Genomic DNA, 20,705 nt, shown 5'->3' with positions numbered 1-20,705 from the left:
ATTTGTTCAGGGTTTTATTTTTCTATTTCTATTTCTATACTTTTCATATGAAGTATAACATTGTGAGAACCACATTCCCTGATTCTGTTCCAGCACTGATAATATTTCATCTGAGATATAGGACAGCTTTTTCTGTCTCTTGGGGACGATGTGAACCATGAATAATAAACTACTTAGTGGTTCTGGAAAGATCAGGGCTTCTTTCCAGTTCTGCTGTACCACACAGGTTCTCTCCCTTGTGGAGAGGTGAAATAGGGTGAAGAATGAAAAGTTTTAAAGCAGTGACATGGAAAATCCTCAGCATTCTCTTCTTGAGTATCCCACAAGCTCAACATCTCTCAGCAATTTAGCATCTGTCAACATTTTGACAACCAAGAACACATTTGAATACGGACCTTTGATATTTTAATAATCCTGTCATCGGATTCTTAACTCACCCCCTCCCCAAATAAACAAACCATCGTCCACAAATGCACCAACCATGATGCTGATCTACATGGATTTTAGGGGCTCCTGGGTGGCTCCGCCGGACGAACAGTTGAACATCCAAGCTCAGGTCATGATCTCAGGGCCGTCCAAGCCTTATATCGGGCTCCATGCTGGATGAGGAGCTTGCTTAAGATTCTCTCTCTCTCCCTACGCCCCTCCCCAGCTTGTGCTTTCCTTCTCTCTCTCAAAAAAACAAGCAGACAAAATAAATGGATTTTATATTTTCTGTCATCTTCATATTAATGTTGTTTTATTAAAATTTTTTTTAATGTTTATTTTATTTTTTGAGAGAGAGAGACAGATCACAAGCAGGGGAGGGGCAGAGAGAGGGAGACACAGAATGCAAAGCAGGCTCCAGGCTCTGAGCTGTCAGCACAGAGCCCAACACGGGGCTCGAACCCACGAACCATGAGATCATGACCTGAGCTGAAGTTGGATGCTTACCCAACTGAGCCACCAAGGCGCCCCTTAATATTGTTTTAATAAAGGCACAAACCTGTAGCACAAAACCCCACAAACATAAAGAAAAGGATCTATTTCTTAATGAAGTCAAATCACAAAACTTCCTGTTCATAATCATAGATTGCTAGAGTGCCATGTGTTTGGGCTACCTCTGATCTGGGCCAACGCAGGCAAAGTGGGCTTGAGCCGTCCTAGCCTCAGTTCTCACCTGCAAGGTAGCCTGGCCTTGGGAATAGGAAGGGCTCTACTGAGAATTGTCTCAAAGCACAACAATACATCTATTTTGAGTGGGTGCATTTTCTCAATGCATAAATTATCTTTTGATTGCAATTATGTAACCCTCCAGGCAACAAAAGTGATGATGACTTCACTGGCGTTGACTGGCGTCAGTACCCACAGGAAGGTAGTCACTCCATGGAGGGGGGCAGGAATCAGAGCACTGCTGTGTTCTGAAGTCAGAGCTCATAGCAGCCTTTTGAAGCTTCTCGTGGGGCACCCAAGCCCAAGGGCCAGTGGCGAGGGGTGGGGCAATCCTATGCTTGGTGAAATCACTGATTTTTTACAGGACAAGCCAGGCCAACTTAGTAAAGCTATTTGAGTATATCAGCAGCGGTTTCCAGAAAGTATTGTTACCACAGATGTTACTGCAAGATAATCAAAAGAACACATCTAATTTGGGGATGTAGAGTACTTATTTCTGTTGCTGATTCTATCATTTGAAGCTTTCAAAGCTGAAGCCTTTCATGATTAAGCACATATTATTCTCCTGGAAGATATTTCTTTTTTGGCAGATAAGATAATGGAACAGATCCACTGTTTGTCAAGAGGAGTTACTATGTCATTAAAAAGCCTTTAACACAATGTTTTTCTCTTTTCCATGCTGGTTGAAAAGATTTGAATGCAAAAGCACAGATATAACAATAACAGTACAAAACCTAAATTGTCCATGGAAAAGCTTAAACCAACTTAAAATTTTCCATTTGCCAAATGCTCTTCAGGCAATTTAAATGTAATTCAAAACAGGCACTCAGTAGCCACAGATGTGTGTTGCCTCAAAATGTTCTTTGTCTTGGTTGCATACATTCAATTTCTTTCTAAAAATTGTCTCTATTACCGCAGGAGAAAAAAAAAATACATCCAAACTCAATTACAAAATTTATATGATTAAAATCTTTTTCTTCTTATTGGTCCTGAAAAGTATTATCATTTACCCCAAAAAATCCTTCGTTATGCTGTTCTTTAAAACTAGGAACAATGCCAGGAGGTCCTTTTGCAGTATAATAGGGGGTCACTCAATATTTGGGGTTCTGAATTCAAGAAAATGATCTCAAACACCTCTAACCCTGGGCACAGATACAGAGGGACTTCTATTCTTGCTGATTGGTACAGTGAGGCCATCCTAGCATTTTGTGTCCTCTAGAGGACCAAAAGCGCACCCCAAATACCTTTCAGAAGACACTGCTCAGTACTGTTAGGTACCACCCCAGGATGTCCACTTTCTCAAACCTTGACATGCTTTCATGAATTTACAGTTTAGAAGATACTTGAACAGAGGAAGTTATAAAGGACTTCTGGGGACCTTTTGGAGGTGAATAAAGTTTCTGATTGTCACAGACCAAAATAGGTCACTGTGAGACCTTTATCTGCCATCTTTGATCTGGGTCGACACAGGCACTATCCTTTAGAGTACTCATTAATGTGAATTTTCCCAAGAAAAGTGGACTGGGATGTGAGGTGCTCTCCCACCCAGAGAATGGTCTAGAAAGGGAACTCACTCTTTGGGAAGGATTCTCTTTTGCAGCTTCTGGGTCCTTAGTGGAGTAAAGGGTTCCTGGAGTTTCTGAGCCAACTCATTCTATGGTCTTACACCCAGACTGGGTCACATTTGAGATTCCAGACTTTGACGCACTCTGGTGGCATGGAACGCTGGCTTTTTCGTGTAACTGGTGTCTGTAGCTTGTCTCAGCCTCAGTTCCTTATACGCGGTAGAAGATCAATAGTACCCATCTCACAGGGCTTTGAGAATCAAAACGAGATTTTTGAAAGAAGAGTTTTACTTATGTATTTTGAGAGAGAGAGAGAAAGCATGAGCAGGGGAGGGGCAGAGAAAGAGAGGCAGGGCCGAGAATCCCAAGCAGGCTCTACACTGCCAGCACAGAGCCCGACTCGGACTGGAACCTGTGAACCGTGAGATCATGACCTGAACCGAAGTCGGTCGCTTAACCTGCTGAGCCAGTCAGGAGCCCCTTAAAATGAGACATTTGCATGTAAGTGCTCCGCGCAATGCCTGCCATACAGTAAGAGCTCAATAAATGTGGCAAGAAGTAACAGCGGCAACATTGATAGTAGTGTCAATTCCAAAATATGGAAGGGAATGCCTGCCATTTGGGGAGTCTGGCTATGGAAAATGTGTAGCAAAATACCCATGAAATGCACAAGTATACTGCTTCATCTCTCCCAACTTGCATGCAAACCCACTATGATTCGATCTGATTCATCAAGGCCAATGCCAGGCAAAAATCATCAAGTCCACCCTAGAGCTGCTACCGCTCTTTTGGGGTCTCACACTGAGTGATGGAAAGTTAGCTGATAAGGCGGTAAGGTTGCAATTCATTCTCTTCCAACGGGACCTCTTTATAATCTTTGCTTAAACAAGCTAATGACAGACCTGGAAAACAAACGAAAGGGTTTGGAGGATGTATTACCGTATAAGAGTGCCGGTGGTAAATAGACCTGGAATCTATGGCTGTTTGGGGCATGGCCCCTGGACTCCCTCACAGAAGCTACATAATGCTGAGTATGAGATGGAAAAACTTCACACCTGAGAGGACTGCCTTCTGTGTTAGTGATGTGGACACATGCATAACTTAGAGATCTTTCATGTTAATGTGGCCAGAGCATGCCCACTATGGCAGGGAAAACCCCAGAGAGCCACAGGAGGTTGGCAGGCCTCTCCCTTCTTTGACCTGTACCTTTGAAATTATTAGTAAAGCTTGATGCCTGGTGAGATCGCCGATCAATGCGCATCTTTGCTGATCATCTGATCCTGTGTGCTGTCATGTAGCAAGCTGAGTTTTGTGGACAGTTCAATTCTGAAATCACTCAAAACACTGCAAAGGAAATATAGTGCTGGGTGTATGAAAATGTCCCCTGCTCCCAGTGTTTGTTGCATAAATGGATAAACCAATGAGAGTAAATGGACAAATGAATGGATGGGGACTTATTCTTCCTACAGACATATGAAACTCACCTGGAGACATTAAAAGAAGTAAAACACTGAAGGGTCACTTTTTAATAGTGGATTTCCAGGCATCATGACTGGTTGAAAGGGAAGTAAGCGGATCAGGGGGCTTCTGGAACTCTTCAGACCTAGAACGTTATTTGTTAGCGTGTTGGTCTTGTATGAATTTGGGGGATGGGGTGAGGGAAAGTTGGGTTGTTTTTTTCTTTTTTTTTCTTTTTTCTTTTTTCTTTATTTTTGGGACAGAGAGAGACAGAGCATGAATGGGGGAGGGGCAGAGAGAGAGGGAGACACAGAATCGGAAACAGGCTCCAGGCTCTGAGCCATCAGCCCAGAGCCCGACGCGGGGCTCGAACTCACGGACTACGAGATCGTGACCTGGCTGAAGTCGGACGCTTAACCGACTGCGCCACCCAGGTGCCCCGAGTTGTTTTTTTCAAAGAATATACCGACATGAAGTTGTCTGGATTTAAGTCAAGAAACGTTTGGGCTAAGTTGTTTTTTTCAAAGAATATACCGACATGAAGTTGTCTGGATTTAAGTCAAGAAACGTTTGGGCTAATTATTTAGCATGAATCAGCTAAGATCTACAGAATATATTTTGGAGCTGCAAATTCCTGGCAGTGTACGGTAAGCCAAATCTTTATACCAACAATCCTTTGTTTCTTAGAGTGGATTCTCCATTCTATGCAAGTCAAGGCAGACATCAGTGAATGGCATCTTGTCTGCCTAATTGGAATAGACTTGGAGGGAAAAAGAAGCATCGCATCTGTCCTGGGGGAGAATTTTCAAAAGCCTTGTGTACTTTCTCCCTGATCGCATCAAAGATTCATGGTACTTTCAAACTTTTAGGCTGCAAGAGAGGGAGATGGCCACCACAGACCTCACTAAAGATTTATGGAAGGTTTATAATGTCATATTTGGCATTACAAGGAAACCAAAGCTAAAATGACAAAGTTCTTGAGGCATCTGGGTGACTCAGTCAGTTGGGTGTCCAACTCTTGACTTCAGCTCAGGTCATGATCTCACAGTTTGTGAGACTGAGTCCCACACTGGGCTCTGCACTGACAGTGTAGAACCTGCTTGGGATTCTCTCTTTCCCTCTCTCTCTCTGCCTCTCCCCCACTGGCACTCTCTTTCTCTCACTCTCTCTCTCAAAATAAATAAATAAACTTTAAAAAAAATTGACAAAGTTCCTTATAAATTAGACATAAGTAAAGCAACTGAAAACCCCAAAAGAAGAAAACTCCACCACTATATGTTATGTTTGCGGGTTTCGCTCACCTTTGTATTGTAGCCTTAACATCTGGCACAGTACTTGATGTAGAGTTAGGATTCAATAAATGTTTGTCAAATGAATGTATGGAATGATCAACATGCTGACCTTTTCTCTGTTGCCTTACACTTCAAAATATTCATGTGACTATCAAAAACTTGCTATACCCAGTCATTCCTTCTGTCCTTGAACCCTATTATTTGAGAGCAAAAATGAGAAGACACTTTTGTTTACTGTTAGTGGTGTATTTGCAAAAAATTCACAACACCACACAGGATTCTGGGCTCTGCTAGCTAAGTTCAGAGTAAGATTTTTAAGGAAAGCAATCCTGTAATTATGTTAGCAAAGATTTGTAAATAGACAAAAGCTAGCCTGCCAAAGTAGTTTTAAGAAGAGACATATTGTTGATTTGTTCCATATTTAACAACTAATATAAACAAAGAAATTCTTGCCTTTTGTCATGTGTCAGACATTCTGTCCTCTAGAATAACAGCAACTTCTTTGGAAACCACATCTGGTTTCTGAGCTCAGCCCTGTCCATCAATAAAACAGATGGTTTTGAAAGAGAGACCAGAAGGCGGGACCGGGGATTAAGCTACAGGCATTTTTCCAAGTAGAATTTCCTTCTTGGTAATTTGAAGCTTGAGATAGTCCCTGAATATTGAAACTATTTCATGAGTCTATAATGTGATGTCGAATACTAAAACTTAGAAATAGGGGTGATGCTGACAACACAGACGGGCTGGCCACCTTAAATCTTTAAATTCATAATTCAGGTTGCTTAATGTGTGATGCTAGTGGCATGCTAGAAGATAAGAAAAAGTGTCATCAAAATGCATAGGGCAAAAATTACACTTTGGCTCCCACCTTTGAGTAAATGGCTTAACATCTCTGGTTGTTGTATCCTTACCTTCAAAGTCCAAGGTTAGGCAGGTGACTCCCAAGATTCTTATATTAGCCTTAGAATTCTATGACTTACACCTGCTCTGTTGGAATTCTGAACTGCTACCACCTTTCTGAAGGATTGTATATATCAAATATATCAAATGCCCTTTTTAGGGCCTTTTTGATACGTTCTTTTGACTCTGCCATTCCACTTTCGTAAATATATCCTAAGGAAATAAATGGACACCCATGCAAATTTTTATTTAAAAGGCTGTTTATTGCAGAGTATTTTAGAATAACAAAATTTTGAAAGCACCAAAAATAATCACCCAAACATGATTAATACACAAATGCATTATGGTTTATCCATAAACTTGAAAAACACAAAAGATTTTCTGTCTTGGCAACGTTTCCTTCTTAGTAAAAGGAATGGCTAAAAAAAAAAAAAAAAAAAAAAGAACTATCTTGGACAATAAGTCATGTCATATCTTGGGAAATGACATTCATGGTGCGTGGTCCATGACTAAAGCTTTGGCTTTGGTCTTTCGGCAGTTCTCCATACCTGGGACCCCAGCAAAGGAGCCATCATGGTGGGACATTGCTCTAGTTGTTATATTTTAAGATTCTGTGTTGAGGCAGGAATATAGGAAAGGGACTATGAAGTCTGTCATGTGAGTCACTCACTGGGCTGCACCAGGGCTTGGGAGTGGTCTGGGTAAGAGTGGATATTCATATAGACATAGCATGGTATCTAAAGAATTCAGTGTGAAGCCAGTTTCTGTCAACAGCCAGCACCAAAGGAAACAGCTGTGTCTTCTCAGGTAGGCAGAGTATAGACAATGATGGGCCACCCAGAGAAGAGGTACGACTAGAGAGTTCTGTCAATTGGTAGCAGAGGTTCCGGGTGGGATTCAGGGACAAGGAAGAGGTTGTTAGGGTGGAGAAGGGGATTAGAGAAAGATGGCTCACTACATTATTATTTGATAATGGGACACAATGGGGTAGAGAGGTGTGTATGGTAAACTGACTTTTGGAAAACAAGCATTAAAACCACCTTTTTAGAACAGGGAAGGGGTAGGTGAGTGATAGCTAAGACTCAACTCAGAAGCATCATTGACTGGACCCACAGCTCTTGTTGGTTTAACCAGAAGAGCATCTCCAAGCCGTGTCCCTAATAGAAGTTCTCATGGGGATGCCTGGGTGGCTCAGTCGGTTAAGCATCTAACTCCTGGTTTTGGCTCAGGTCATGATCTCCTGGCTCCACGGGGTTCCAGCCCCACACTGGGCTTTGTGCTGACATTGTGTAGCCTGCTTAGGATTCTCTCTCTCTCCTTCCTTTTCTCTCCCTCTCTCTGCTCACCACCACCCCCTCCCCCCAAATAAATAAATAAACCTAAAAAAAGAAAAGAAGCTCTCATGGATGGAGAAGTAGGGAAATGAGAGAGGGGTAATAACATAATCCTAAAGTACCACCTCCGTTATCTTTGCTTCTGCCATTATGGGGAGCAGCCTGATGCTCCAGCTTTGGCTGAATTCGTATCCAGTCAGCCCTGGCAGGAACCAAATGGAGCCAAGCAAAAGTTGGTGAGATTATGACTTTGATGGCCCATCTTTAAACACCACCATTGTTTTTTTCAGTCCAATGAGGCTTTTCGTTTTACAATTATTTGGGGGCCATCACTTAGCAGCAATATGTGTTCATAAGTGTCTACCAAATAGACTTCCTTCTGTAGTCTAATGATTTGCTTAGTTCAAGAGACATTTGGTGAAGACCCACCATGGGCCGTGGACTGTACCATGCCCCAGAAAATAAAGATGGGACTTATGTAGTCCTTGCCTGTGAGGTGTTCTTTCTTTACTCCATCCATGACAGGCTGACTGTAAGCTCCTAGAGTCCGGGGGCCATCTTTTCTGTGGTCTTTTCTCCCAGTGTATTCGGAACTGTCTACCGATCTTGCACTTGGCTCATCTACCATTTCTCGTGCTTATCGGGGCAGGGACCTAACAGACTTAAATATGTGGCTCAGCACTCTAATAAATGCTAATAATTGCATAGCGCTTTACAAGATGCTGGGCCCTTTCCTAAGATTTTTATGTTATTAAGTCACCACCCGACCAGGGAGGTACTTTTATTATTCCTGAATGACAGGGGGCTAAGCAGTTTGTTCAAGGTAACAGTTACCAGGTAGGAGGGTGGGCTTGAAACCCAGGCAGTACCATTTCAGAGCACAAGCACTAAACAATTTGCTATGTCCTGTCGGTGACCGGTAAAAAACAAAAGGTATGGTCTTTACCACTGGGGAATTTATAATCTGCCTGAGGCCTATGACACTAATTTACTGAGACCCACAGTGGATGACAGAGCTTTGAATGTGTGCTGAAGACCGTACACGTTGTAGGGGTTGAAAGGCGTGAGTTCAGGGGTAGGGAAAGGCTTAGTGGAGAATGTCTTGGGAAGTAAATAGGATCCGGGGAGATCCAATGCAGAGAGTGTGCTTTTCTGGGCTGGCAGTGAGTCACGTGCTTGTGAGAATACCGCTCAGCGCCCTCTACAGACCGGAACTCAGCACCAGGCACTGGGTCGTGGAGGAGGGAGCAGGGAAAGCTAGAATGTAGTTTCTCCTTTTTGCCCTTGAGGACAAAAATGCTTCAGACTAACATCTTTTATTCATGCAGTACTATTTCTGAAAAGCTAAAAGTAACCTTATCAATTTTAAGGGTCTTATCAATTTTAGAAAAGAAAATCGTGTCTGCAGAATTTTCAAAAACTGGTAGGACTATTCGAAATTTTAAATATTTGGCTTTTCAAAAATGTAATTGCTGCCCAGAACATGGTCAATATATATATATATGTTTTTTATCTTTCTTGATCTGTATGAAATTATTCAACAGTCAGAACCAAAGTAACTACTATCACTGGGACTATACTTATTTTAAAAATCCCAAACCTGCTCTCTCCTTTATTTTAAACATAAATAAGAGACAGTTGTGTGAAAGATAAAGTTTGTGTTGTGATGATGCCAAAGCATTCAATAAATCAATATGATTCACTGAGGGGAAAACAGGACAAAGCTAGTGTTACAGCATTAAAAAAAAAAAAACAAAAACAAAGGAAAAGGAACACTTATAAAGTAGTTCCCGCATGCCAGGATTTCTATTAATTTTTCATGCACTGTCCGCTTTAATATTCACAAAAATTCTGTGAGAGAGATATTTGTATTCCTATTGTATAGATGAGAAAGGTGAGGTTTTGAAAGGTTCTTTCCCCTGAATCACACGTGTGGTAAGGAGAGAGCCCAGACTCGAATCCAGGCTTTCTGCTTCACTGGCCCCATGCTCTTAAGAATCACATTTGGTGTAGCCCCCTCGTGCAGTCAACTGTGACTCACGATGACAACATGGCTGCCTTCCAGGTCAGCTTGGAGACCCTTGGGTTCAGATTCCTTCTAGATCCTCCTTCTGCAGTGCAAATATGGGCGTTTAGGGCAGTAAGGGAAAGCTGTGGTGATGTGTAGATGAAATACTGTAGACAGGTGATAATTGTCAACACCCCCTTGTATTCTTACTATCGTACAAGAACGTTTACCTGCTTATTCATTTTCAGATAGAAAACTTAGAGCCAGAGCTCTGTCTTCTCATGTGTTGGATTTCCCACTGGATCTAAGTAAAAACCTCATTTGAAGAAGGGGCCTGCAGACAAACAGGAAAACTGAGAGAACGCCTCTAATCCCTCTAATTTCTCTAATATGTGTTGAGAACCAGTTGGCCGCACCTTGTGTCCAAGACTCTCCACATGGCGGCAGCACGTCCCCTGCCCGTCACAGGGCGCTGCGAATTCAGAACTGCTGGAAATTGTGTTGTGTTTCATATGGGCCAGATGCATTTTGATATCTTGGGGACAGGATCTGCCTTCAGGATCTGAAGGATCTGACACTTCAGACAATGAGAAATTGGGGAGATTGAAGGCAAAAGAACAGCATAAATTGGAATAGTCGCTAAGACTTCAAAATGAAAGGATCCCCAGATTAATTTGAGATGTTCTAGGAGTACTTTCTAAAGGGGCCTTCTACTTACAGCAAGACATTTCAGCCCAAAAAACAAATAATACAATTAAAAAACGGGCAGAAGACGTGAACAGACATTTCTCCAAAGAAGACACCCAGATGTCCAACAGACACATGAAAAGATGCTCAACATCACTCGTCATCAGGGAAATACAAATCAAAGCTCAACACTGCTCATCATGAGGGAATGCAGAACAAAACCACAAAGTAACCTCACACCTATCAGAATGGCTAAAATCAGCAACACAAGAAATAATAAGGGTTGGCAAGGATGTGGAGAAAACGGAACCCTCTTGCACTGTTGGTGAGAATGCAAACTGTGGAAAACACCACGGAGATTCCTCAAAAAAGTAAAAGTAGAACACCTTATGATCCAGTAACTGCACTATAAAAATACAAAAACACTAATTCAAAGGGATACATACACCCCTACGTTTATAGCAGCATTATTGATAATAGCAAATTATGGAAGCAGCCCGAGTGTCCATTGAGAGAGGAATGAATAAAGGAGATGGTATTTATATACAGTGGAATATTATTCAGCCATAAAAAAGAAGGAAATCTTGCCATTTGCAATGATATGGAAGGAACTAGAGAGTATAACGCTAAGTGAAATAAGTCAGTAAGAGAAAGACAAAGACCATACGATTTCACTCATCTGTGAATTGGAGACAGAAAACAAACAAGCAAAGGGGGAAAAAAGAGAGAGAGAGACAAGCCAAGAAACAGACTCTTAGCTATAAGGAAGAAACTGCTGGTGACCAGAGGGGAGGTGGGTTGGGGGATGGGTAAAATAGGTGATGGGGATTAAGGAGGGCACTTGTGATGAGCACTGGGTGATGTTTGGAATAGTTGAATCACTATACTGTACACCTGAAACTAATATAACAAAGTGTATTAACTATATTGGAATAAAAATATAATAAATAAATGAAATAAATAAAAATGAAAGACCTTTCCATTGAAAAGTTATTTATTTATTTAAAAATATATTTTTTAATTAAAATATTTATTTACTTTTGGGAGAGTGCAAATGGGGGAGAGGCAGAGAGAGGGACAGAGGATCTGCAATGGGCTCTGTGCTAATAGGCTGACAGCAGTGAGCCCTATGTGGGGCTTGAACTCACGAACTGTGAGATCATGACCAGCCGTAGTCAGATACTCACCTGACAGAGGCACTCAGGTACCTCTTAAAGATATATTTTAATGTACACATACTTCCATTCCCTAGGAGGCATTTTGGCACTTGGGGCTCTGAAGGTCTGTCTGTCAGAGTTTAAATCCTGGTGTCTCCTTTCCAGTTACAAGATAGAAATGTAAAAAGATCAAACAATAAATATTACCTCCTAGTTACTCACCCTAAGTATCAGTTTCTTCATCTGCAAGATGGAAACAATAATAGTACCAACCTCATGTTTCTTACAATTAAACTTAAAAATCCATATGTAAAGATGCTTAGCACATTGCCTTATTGTGTAGCACATGGTAAAAAAAACATGTAATAAATGAGGTTGTCAATAACAATATAATGTTGTGACCATTAAAAAATGGACATGTCTTGATCCGTTTCATAAATGAGATCCAATCTCTAAACTTTGGGTAACTATACCTTGCGCCTCCCTTGCAGTTAAGATCCAGGCTTGGGAACTTTGTGGTTCAGGATCAAGGCTTGTGTCCGTTGTGATTCTGCTGGTAGCTAATATCCCTTGGCTGGGGCCCAAAGCACAGGAACTAGCTGAATTTTATACAAGTCTGGGGCATTCTTTCTCGTATTCATATATGATGCTCTTAGACTAGTTTAAAAATTTTTTATTTTGACTTTATTTTTTCTCTCTGTAAATGACTTTATCCATGCTTGTAGAACAGATTGAAACAATTTGGTTATCATAAAATCATCAATGCTAAATAGCCTATCTTCCTAGGCATGATATGATTGCCCTTGGGGAACTGAACCGACCTCAGATTTGGGGCTTACGTTTGCTTTCCGCATTCTGTGTCAACTTAATCACGAAAAACCCCACAAAACCTCCCTTATCTCAGACGCTAATTGCAAAGGTTTATCTTCTTTTAACCATGGTCTAGGACCACAGTTTTGCTACTTTATCATAGCTCTAATATTACAAGAAATGGAAAATTCATGCAGGCAGATCTTGTTTATGAATATGGGGCAGCTCTCAATGCATTTTTTATGAACATGGAACATTTGGCTTTGCATCTGGTAGCGTGGAGAATAACACAGCCAGCTCTGTACCCTAGGAGACATCCAGATTACTTTATTATTACAATGGTTTCAATAACTCTAGGCACTTTTCAGGCACCTGGAACTTCATAAATGGTTCAAACCTCACTGATGGCATGTTACTCATATGACTCTGAGAAGTGAGAGATCATTTGAGCTCGCTGGGTTTCTAAAAACATATGGGAAATAAATGCAAGTAAAGTCTTAGAAACCAAATGTGCTTGTACTTTATTTCACTGTTGCTACTCTTTCAAGAGACGAGTCACATCTTGGGAGCCTGTTGGCTGCCATGAAATCCAAGACTTCTCCTCGGAACACATCACCGGTGCCCTTTCTGTTGGTCTGACATCCCCTTCTTGATTTTGGGGGGTGGGGGTAAATGTAAGCCTTCGGTTGAACCTAACGTATAAACTGATTAATCCAAATGAGTCTTTCGTGGTTTTATAAGTAGCTCCTAATTAGACCGAATAGTGATGTTTTCTAAGAGTCTCTTAGAAGTCTTCGATCTACTTCCAATGTTGCCGAGGCACTCCATTGTTTGAAAGGAATTGGATGGAAAAAGATGACTTGGCTTTTAGCACAAAAGCCACCAGAGGAGCCTTTGGGGAGCTCATTTGTGCACTTGTATCTTTTGACACTCACTCAGTAGGTGAACTTACACGGAAGAGAGCCGTGTCTAATAGGACTGTCTGATTCTATTTATTGTTTTTATCCTCTTGCAGGGCTGTTTTTGGCATGTGTTTATTTAAGTCACCAGTCTCCAAAAAAAAAAAAAAAAAAAAAAAAAACCCACAAAAAACAAAAAACAAACAAACAAAAAAAAACCACGGGGCTATCTCATTTCAAGTTTGCCTTGAACTCTTAAACCCTGCCATTTTCTGCACACTGAGTTGGGTTTTTGCCTTTGAGAACAACTAGAGCGTTAAGGAGAGGTGCCTCTCTTTTAATCAGTAATTTAGGTTTTATTTCATTTTATTCTTATTTAGGTTTTATTACCACTGATGCAGTTTTTACTCCGCTGCCAAAAAATGAGTTTTGCACATTTTAATTTAGATCTTAATGTGTGTGTGTGTGTGTGTGTGTGTGTGTGTGTTTTGTACAAGCCAAATGATAGCGATTTTATGTGTGTTTTTGGCTGAGAAGTAGGAGGCAGATACTGTCTAAGGATTCTAGGCTCTGCTTTCTGGAAGCCCAAAGGACTACCCTTGAAACAGTTGTTTGGAAGATTTTGATCTTAAAACTTTATGGATAAAATATTTCATCACCACCTCAATGTATGTTACATACTTATGATCTGACAGCTTCCAGGTTGGCTGAGAGAGGCTGGAATGCGCATCTCAGAACCTGCAAGGCAGCGTGCTTTGGCCCCTGCTTCGGTTCTGACCTCATTGTTGAGTAAGTGAATTTATATGTCTGCCACTGTAGTATTTAGCTTTTGTATTATAAATTACAGACAAAAGTTAAAAAGACGGAGTAACCACAATGAGATACCACCTCATTCCTATTAGGCTGGCTACTATCAGAAAAACGGAAAATAAAGAGGACTGGCAAGGATGTGGATAAACTGGGACCTTTGTGTGTACTGCTTGTGGGTAAAATCGTGCAGCTGCTATGGAGAACAGTGTAGAGGTTCCTCAAAAATTCAAAATAACATTACCATATAATCCAGCAATCTTACTTCTGGGCATTTGTTCAAAAGAACTGAATGCAGGGACTCAGAGATTTGCACACCCATATTCATAGCAGCATTATTCTTAATAGTCAAGAAGTGAAGGCGGCCCAAGGGTCCATTCATGGATGAATGGATAAACAGAATGTGGTAGATACATACAACGGAATATTATTCAGCCTGTGAAAGGAAGGAAACTCTGGGGGTGCCTGGGTGGCTCAGTTGGTTAAGCATCTGGTTATTTTGGCTCAGGTCATGATTTCACGGGTCCATGGTGAGACTGAGCTCTGTGTTGGGCTCCACGTTAAGCCTGCTTGGGACTCTCTCTCTCTCTCTGCTCCTCCCTCGCTTGTGTGCCTGTGCTCTCTCTCAAAATAAATAAATAAATAAATAAATAAATAAATAAATAAATAAATATTTAAGAAAAATAACTATTAGTTAAAAAAAAAAGCAAAGAAAATTCTTAACACAGCTACGACCTGGATGAACCTGAGGACAATACATGAAGTGAAACGAGTCAGTCACAAAAAGACAGATTCCAGACAATTCCCCCCAATGAGGTACCCAGAATAGTCAAATTGATACACACAGAAAGTAAAAGAGAAGTTGCCAGGAGATAGGGGAAAGACGGTGGGTTGTTTACTAAGTATAGAATTTCAGTTTTCTAAAATGAGAAATTTCTGGAGATTGGTTGCACAACGTGAATATATGTAACACTACTGAACCGTACCATTAAAGATGGTTAAAATGGTAAACGTTATGTGTGTTTTACCATAATTAAAAAAACGTGAGGTAAAAGATAAACACGAGGTTTTACTATTATTTTCCTGCCTCCGGTGGGTCGCTTGTACTTATCCCATTCTGGAGACCATCGTTTTTAGTATGTGTCAACAGGCAGAAGGTGATCAACACAGATCCACACCGCCAGCTCTCCCTTCAAGGAAGTTACATACTGCCCAAGCTCAGGGAGTGTGGTCAGCAAAATGTCCAGCTGTCAACCACCCTGGGACACCCCCTTGCTGCAGAGAGCCACCCGGCTGAGGGGACATCCTTCCTGGAGCAGCCTGCATCGCTGAGCGTGATGGGGGACCAAAGCCTCACCCTTTCATCCTGATGTGGGACACTCTGAAGGTCAACCCTCCTTCTGGACTTTCCTGTAGGGAGGGGTGGCCGAGACTTTGTTAGTACTTTATTGTGTTTCGTCGTGTTTCTACTTTCTCTGTCCAAACGTACTTCCACTGTTTTCCCTTTACGGTTGTGGATTCCTAATAAATTTTTTGCACCCAGACTCCATCTCAGCATCTGACTCGGGGAAACTACAATTGCAGCACAGATCAAGATAGTATCAAAACAAATATAACCAGGTTCTTTAATTTCTAAACAGGAACGAACTAATGTTTGAGTAACTTAGTGAAATGATGAAGGACTTTGCATTTGAAGAATGAAACAAGTTAAAGTTCTAAATAGGTAAATTAAGGCCTTTTCGGATTAAGAAACACCCACACTTCTCCCAGAGCCAAACTCACAGTCAGAATTATGCCACAAAATGAACAGAAACTTTTTCTGTTAAAGTCAAAGTGTTTGTAATGCAGGTAAACCTAGTTTATGTAATGCCGGGATGATTCGTATGTTTCCCCCAGGAGCACCCTTTCACACTGTGAATGTAGACAGCAATCTAAAGGGGCTCACATGAAGAAAAATTATACCTAAATACCCTGAGACAATCAATAGGTTAATCCATCACCAGACCAGTCCATGGTTATACGGAAAGTAAGGTAAAACATGGTAACAGGCCAAAGTGGGAATAGTTACCTTTTAAATGCAGTTATTCCCTTTTGAATAATTATAGTTGTATCTCTGATTCTTCTGCCTTCTCCCCTTAAAGCTTTGGGAATCTTTGAATTTCTATAAAAAATTCTGCACGTATGAAGAATCTTCCCAGACATTATCGTCTGTTAATGTGTTTTGTGTTCGTGTATTTTGAGGCCATGTTTGTGCTAAAAAGAGAATTAAGGACATCATAATATAATTTAATTCCTTGCTTTATTTTCACTTTACTTATCTGGATATTATAGGACCTTTCACATGCAGAACGTTCTTAAACATAAATATATGTAAAACCTTCAAAACAGGCAGAAGTTCATTGTTTGCGATGGTAGAAGGAAGAAGAGATATAGAAATGTAAAATAATTTGTAACACCAGATTAATTATATTTCCATCTGGCTGTGGAATGAGGTAAAAACATAAATCTCCCAGATTTTTCGAAACTGTGATGATGATAGTCAATATTTATTGAGTAAATGCAATGTGCCATGTGCACTTTACTGGGATTATCTCAGTATTTCCTCAAAACAACCTGCACAGAAGGAATTATTAGAATGCCCATTTTACAACAAGGAAATACACAGTTTAGGGGATTTAGGCAAGTAACTAGTCTAAAGTTATATGGGGAGGAAGTGAAAGGAACAGGAGGAAGTCCAGGTGGCTGGCTCCAGAATGAGAGCTCATAACAACCCTGCCTGCTCCTTGTGAACTTAACCTGCCAGTTCATCAATTAACTGCTTAATTGATGGTTTATCTTGTATGAACTGGTGGTTAATTAAATGTTCTGAATCACAGAATTATATCACTTAGGACTGACAGACTTTGGTTAGAAAATGACAAGACACTTCAATCAAGTGTTAAGATTTTCTTCCTTTAAAAATACATTTTGCAGCCTTATTTAAGGAAGAAAATATCCAGACAAGTTACAGTGAATGAACAGTTCGTTGGATGACTCACCTAAAGGAAAGAATGGTGGGGCATCAGATAATCTATCTGATAATCTAATCTTATTTACTAGGGAGATAATGGTTCTAGTTTTCCGGACTTTGAAATTTACCCAGCACACGTCTCAGTGCCAGAAACATCATTGTGGCGCACAGAAATGGCAGATGTATACCATATGTCTTGCCTGTCCTCTCTGCTAGCCCATGGCAGACAGTACCAATAGATCCCAGCACCCACAGAGCCCAGATGTGTCAGGAATCCATTTCAGCAGGGTGCACAGGCAGCCATTACCAGATCCCTGCACTAAAACTTTCAGTGAGAGCAAAGCTGTCTTTAGTCTTCTAGCACTTGAGGGAAGGGAGTTCAAGGTGCAACTCTGGGTCTTTGGAGCCTTTATAATCAGTGATTTTGTTTTCAATTCCCTGAACACTCCAATGTCCTCCTAAATCTTCTAATCAGGGTGGTGGCCTTCAGGAAGAGAGGTTGTAGGACAAGAGTTACTATTCTTTTCCCTTCTCTTGAGTCCTTATTAGGTAACTGAACAGTTAAAATGATAATACAACTTCACTTAGATTGATAAGAGCTTAATAGATTGGTCTTTGGGTGAATAAATTTGCAATAGTAAGGAAACTTTTTTCTCCATTCATATTTTATAAACATGTATGTGCCAGACATGTGTTAGATGATTTCAGAATCGCTCGCTCTTGGAAACACACTAAGGGCAATTTTGGTTACTTCATAGTGTTCAACAGGCTAAAGGGGACAGTTATTTTGGGACAAACCTTTTGCCAAACCTCAGATAACAATTCACTGGAGGTCCCTTTGCTTATGAGTAGGAATGAACTGTGGCTTACAACTAAATAGAAATAAATGCTCTCAGCAGGGAAGAGTCATTACCAATTTAATGAACCAGAGTTCTGTTTATAGCTCTGTGAAGGATCATAATGTGTAAATTTAAATAAAACACCATGGCTTTGGTTTTAAGTGTTAATATGTGAAATATTACTTTCTTCCTAACTTTAAAAGTGAAATGTATATAGCTGGAATGTGTTTATCAAGTTCATGGACAGGCAATACACAATGAAAGACCCCAACAGAAATGAAAGACTAAACAATAACATTGCAGGATCTGGGGTCCACATTGGTCAGTTTTGTTCTGTGTAGTACCAGGCTGATGGCTTTGATTAGCAAATAACACTTAAATATATACCCATATACGCTTGACTAAGACGCGTCTTATCTTTAAGTTGTAAACCAAAACAATGAAGATAAGCTTTGAGATTTACTGAAAAGCCTCTTCTTGAGGTTCCTTCTGGAGGATTCTTTGGCTCCATCAATCCTCTTTACTTATATCTCTGGCATTTTCCATTGACTGTAAACTTCTGGCATCTGGGGACATGTTGGCCTTGTTCACTGCTGTCTTCTCAGGGTCCAGATCCGTGTCTGGTCTATACTTGGTGCTCTAGAAATATCTGTTAATGAATGAATGGCTTTTTGAAAAGTATAACAATTGAGTAGAAGCTCGGGTGTTAGGACATCTTTTCCCGTAATTATTGAGTTTAAGTTCTTGAACAACCAGTTGGTTGAAAAAAAAATTTTTTTTTTAATTAGTAAATTCAATTCTGATCTCTGAGATAGTTCCACTTTAGGTGAGCTGAGATTGCTGTCTTCATACTGGAATGGAAGAGCTTCTGAGATGGAAAAGATTTTCCAGGAGGTTCATAGACAAAAACACTTAAAGGGAATCAGTTTTCAGATCTTCAACATCCACATATACTCTTTCCTAAAATTAATTTTCCTGAGAACACACATGCAAACCACCTTCACTGTCATTATCATATTTCTTCCACTTCACAAAAGAAAGGCACGTTTCTCCCTCAGTGTGTCTGTCGCCTGCAGTGGAGAAATTCACTTGACCATAAGACTTATCATCCAAACTGGGACATTTCTGAGAGTGAAAGTAGGCTCCAGACACAATTAACACAGGACAATATAATGTTGACAAAGGTGTTTTGAAGATAATGCTATTATAATTCTTCTCCCTACTTCTGCATTTACTGGGTCAAAACAAATCAACAAACCAACAAACCAACAACATTCCTCTTAGTGAAAGAGTAGTAGGTAATTAATAATCGCTTACAAAATGTTAGTAAAGCTTTTAAGGTTCTCCCCCAGAGTGATAAAGTGAATGAATCTAACAAGCTAGTGATTTCTGAAACTTTGTGAAAACAGCAAAGAGGATCTTATTGAATTGTCAGCTGATGGATCAAAAGCAATGGACAAAAATATTTATAGCAACATTATTCATAAAGGCCCAAAGATCAATTAACCCAAATCTTCATTAACGGTAGACTGGGTAAGTAACTTGTGATAGTCATGCAATGGAATTGTACATATCAATGAAAAAGAACAAAATGTAACTATATATAACATGACTGACTTTCACAGACACAATTTAAGAAAGTACATACTCTATGATTTCAGTTTCATGACATCGAGGAAAAAACTGATTTATGGAGTTAGATATCAAATGCTACCTTTGGGTAGATTGTAGGCTGCGTGAGGGCACAAGGTAGACAGAGGTGAAAATGTTCTATATCTTGATCTGGGTAGCTTTTGCATGGGCTTATTTATGTTTAAAATTTTCATGAGGCGTACACTGGAGATTTGTAAACTTTAGTGAAGTTATACATTAATAAAAAGAAAAAGAAACTGACTTATTTGAGCAGTAAAGTTCTGCTTATGTGCAATGCTAGATGCTGGTGATAAAATAGTGAACAAGGTCTCATGAAGCTTATAGCCAGGATAACCACATCCTAGTTGAACCCTTGTTTGGCCATAATTATAAAACCTACTTGCATTCCCCCAAATACCCCAGTTTTGGTGATAAATTATACTACTGGCCCATGTTCCAGCTGTTGATTGCTATGTAACAAACAAGTCCCTTCCAAATCTTGGTGGCTGAAAAGAATAGTAATTGTAACATAGCACACAGTATTGTGGGTCAGGAGTTCATGTGGACCTCGGCTGGGCAATTGTACTTCTACCGGCCTTGAATGCAGTCACTTGGTGGTACTCAGTTCCCAGATGGGCTGGTCTGGTGGTGGGGGACGGGGCTCGAGATGGCTCTCCTCACAGACTCTGGAGTTTGGGTGGGGGTAGCTGAAAGAGTGGGGTCTGCTTGGACTGTTGATGGAAAGGGCTCCACGTGGCCTCTCTAGATGGTGGTCTCAGGGTAGTCAGACCTCTAGCGTGGTAGCCGGCCATGGGTGCCACGTGCCATTTTATGACCTAGCCTTGGAATCACGCAGTGTGATGAACTGCTCGTGTTCAAGACAAGGAAACATAGACTCCATCTCCAGTGGGAGGAGTGTCAAAGAATTTGCAGCCATATTTTCAAAAATCACAATGCTGTAATTGTGGAGGAGATCCAAAGAGACCTTTGCCAATTCTACATTCTCAGTATTTTCTGCATCCCTCTGCCCCTCCCCATCCTGGAATGACTTTGTTAGCTTGGATCCTTACAATCTCTCATCTGTACTATTAGATAATACTCTTAATTGGTCTCTTGTTCCTAGTTTCTCCCTCCTTCATTTTATCTTGCTGGTTG

This window comes from Leopardus geoffroyi, chromosome C3 (assembly GCF_018350155.1).
Source record: "Leopardus geoffroyi isolate Oge1 chromosome C3, O.geoffroyi_Oge1_pat1.0, whole genome shotgun sequence".
NCBI classification, from domain to species: domain Eukaryota; kingdom Metazoa; phylum Chordata; class Mammalia; order Carnivora; family Felidae; genus Leopardus; species Leopardus geoffroyi.
The sequence above is the reverse complement of the archived record's forward strand: the minus strand, read 5'-3'. Positions refer to the sequence as shown.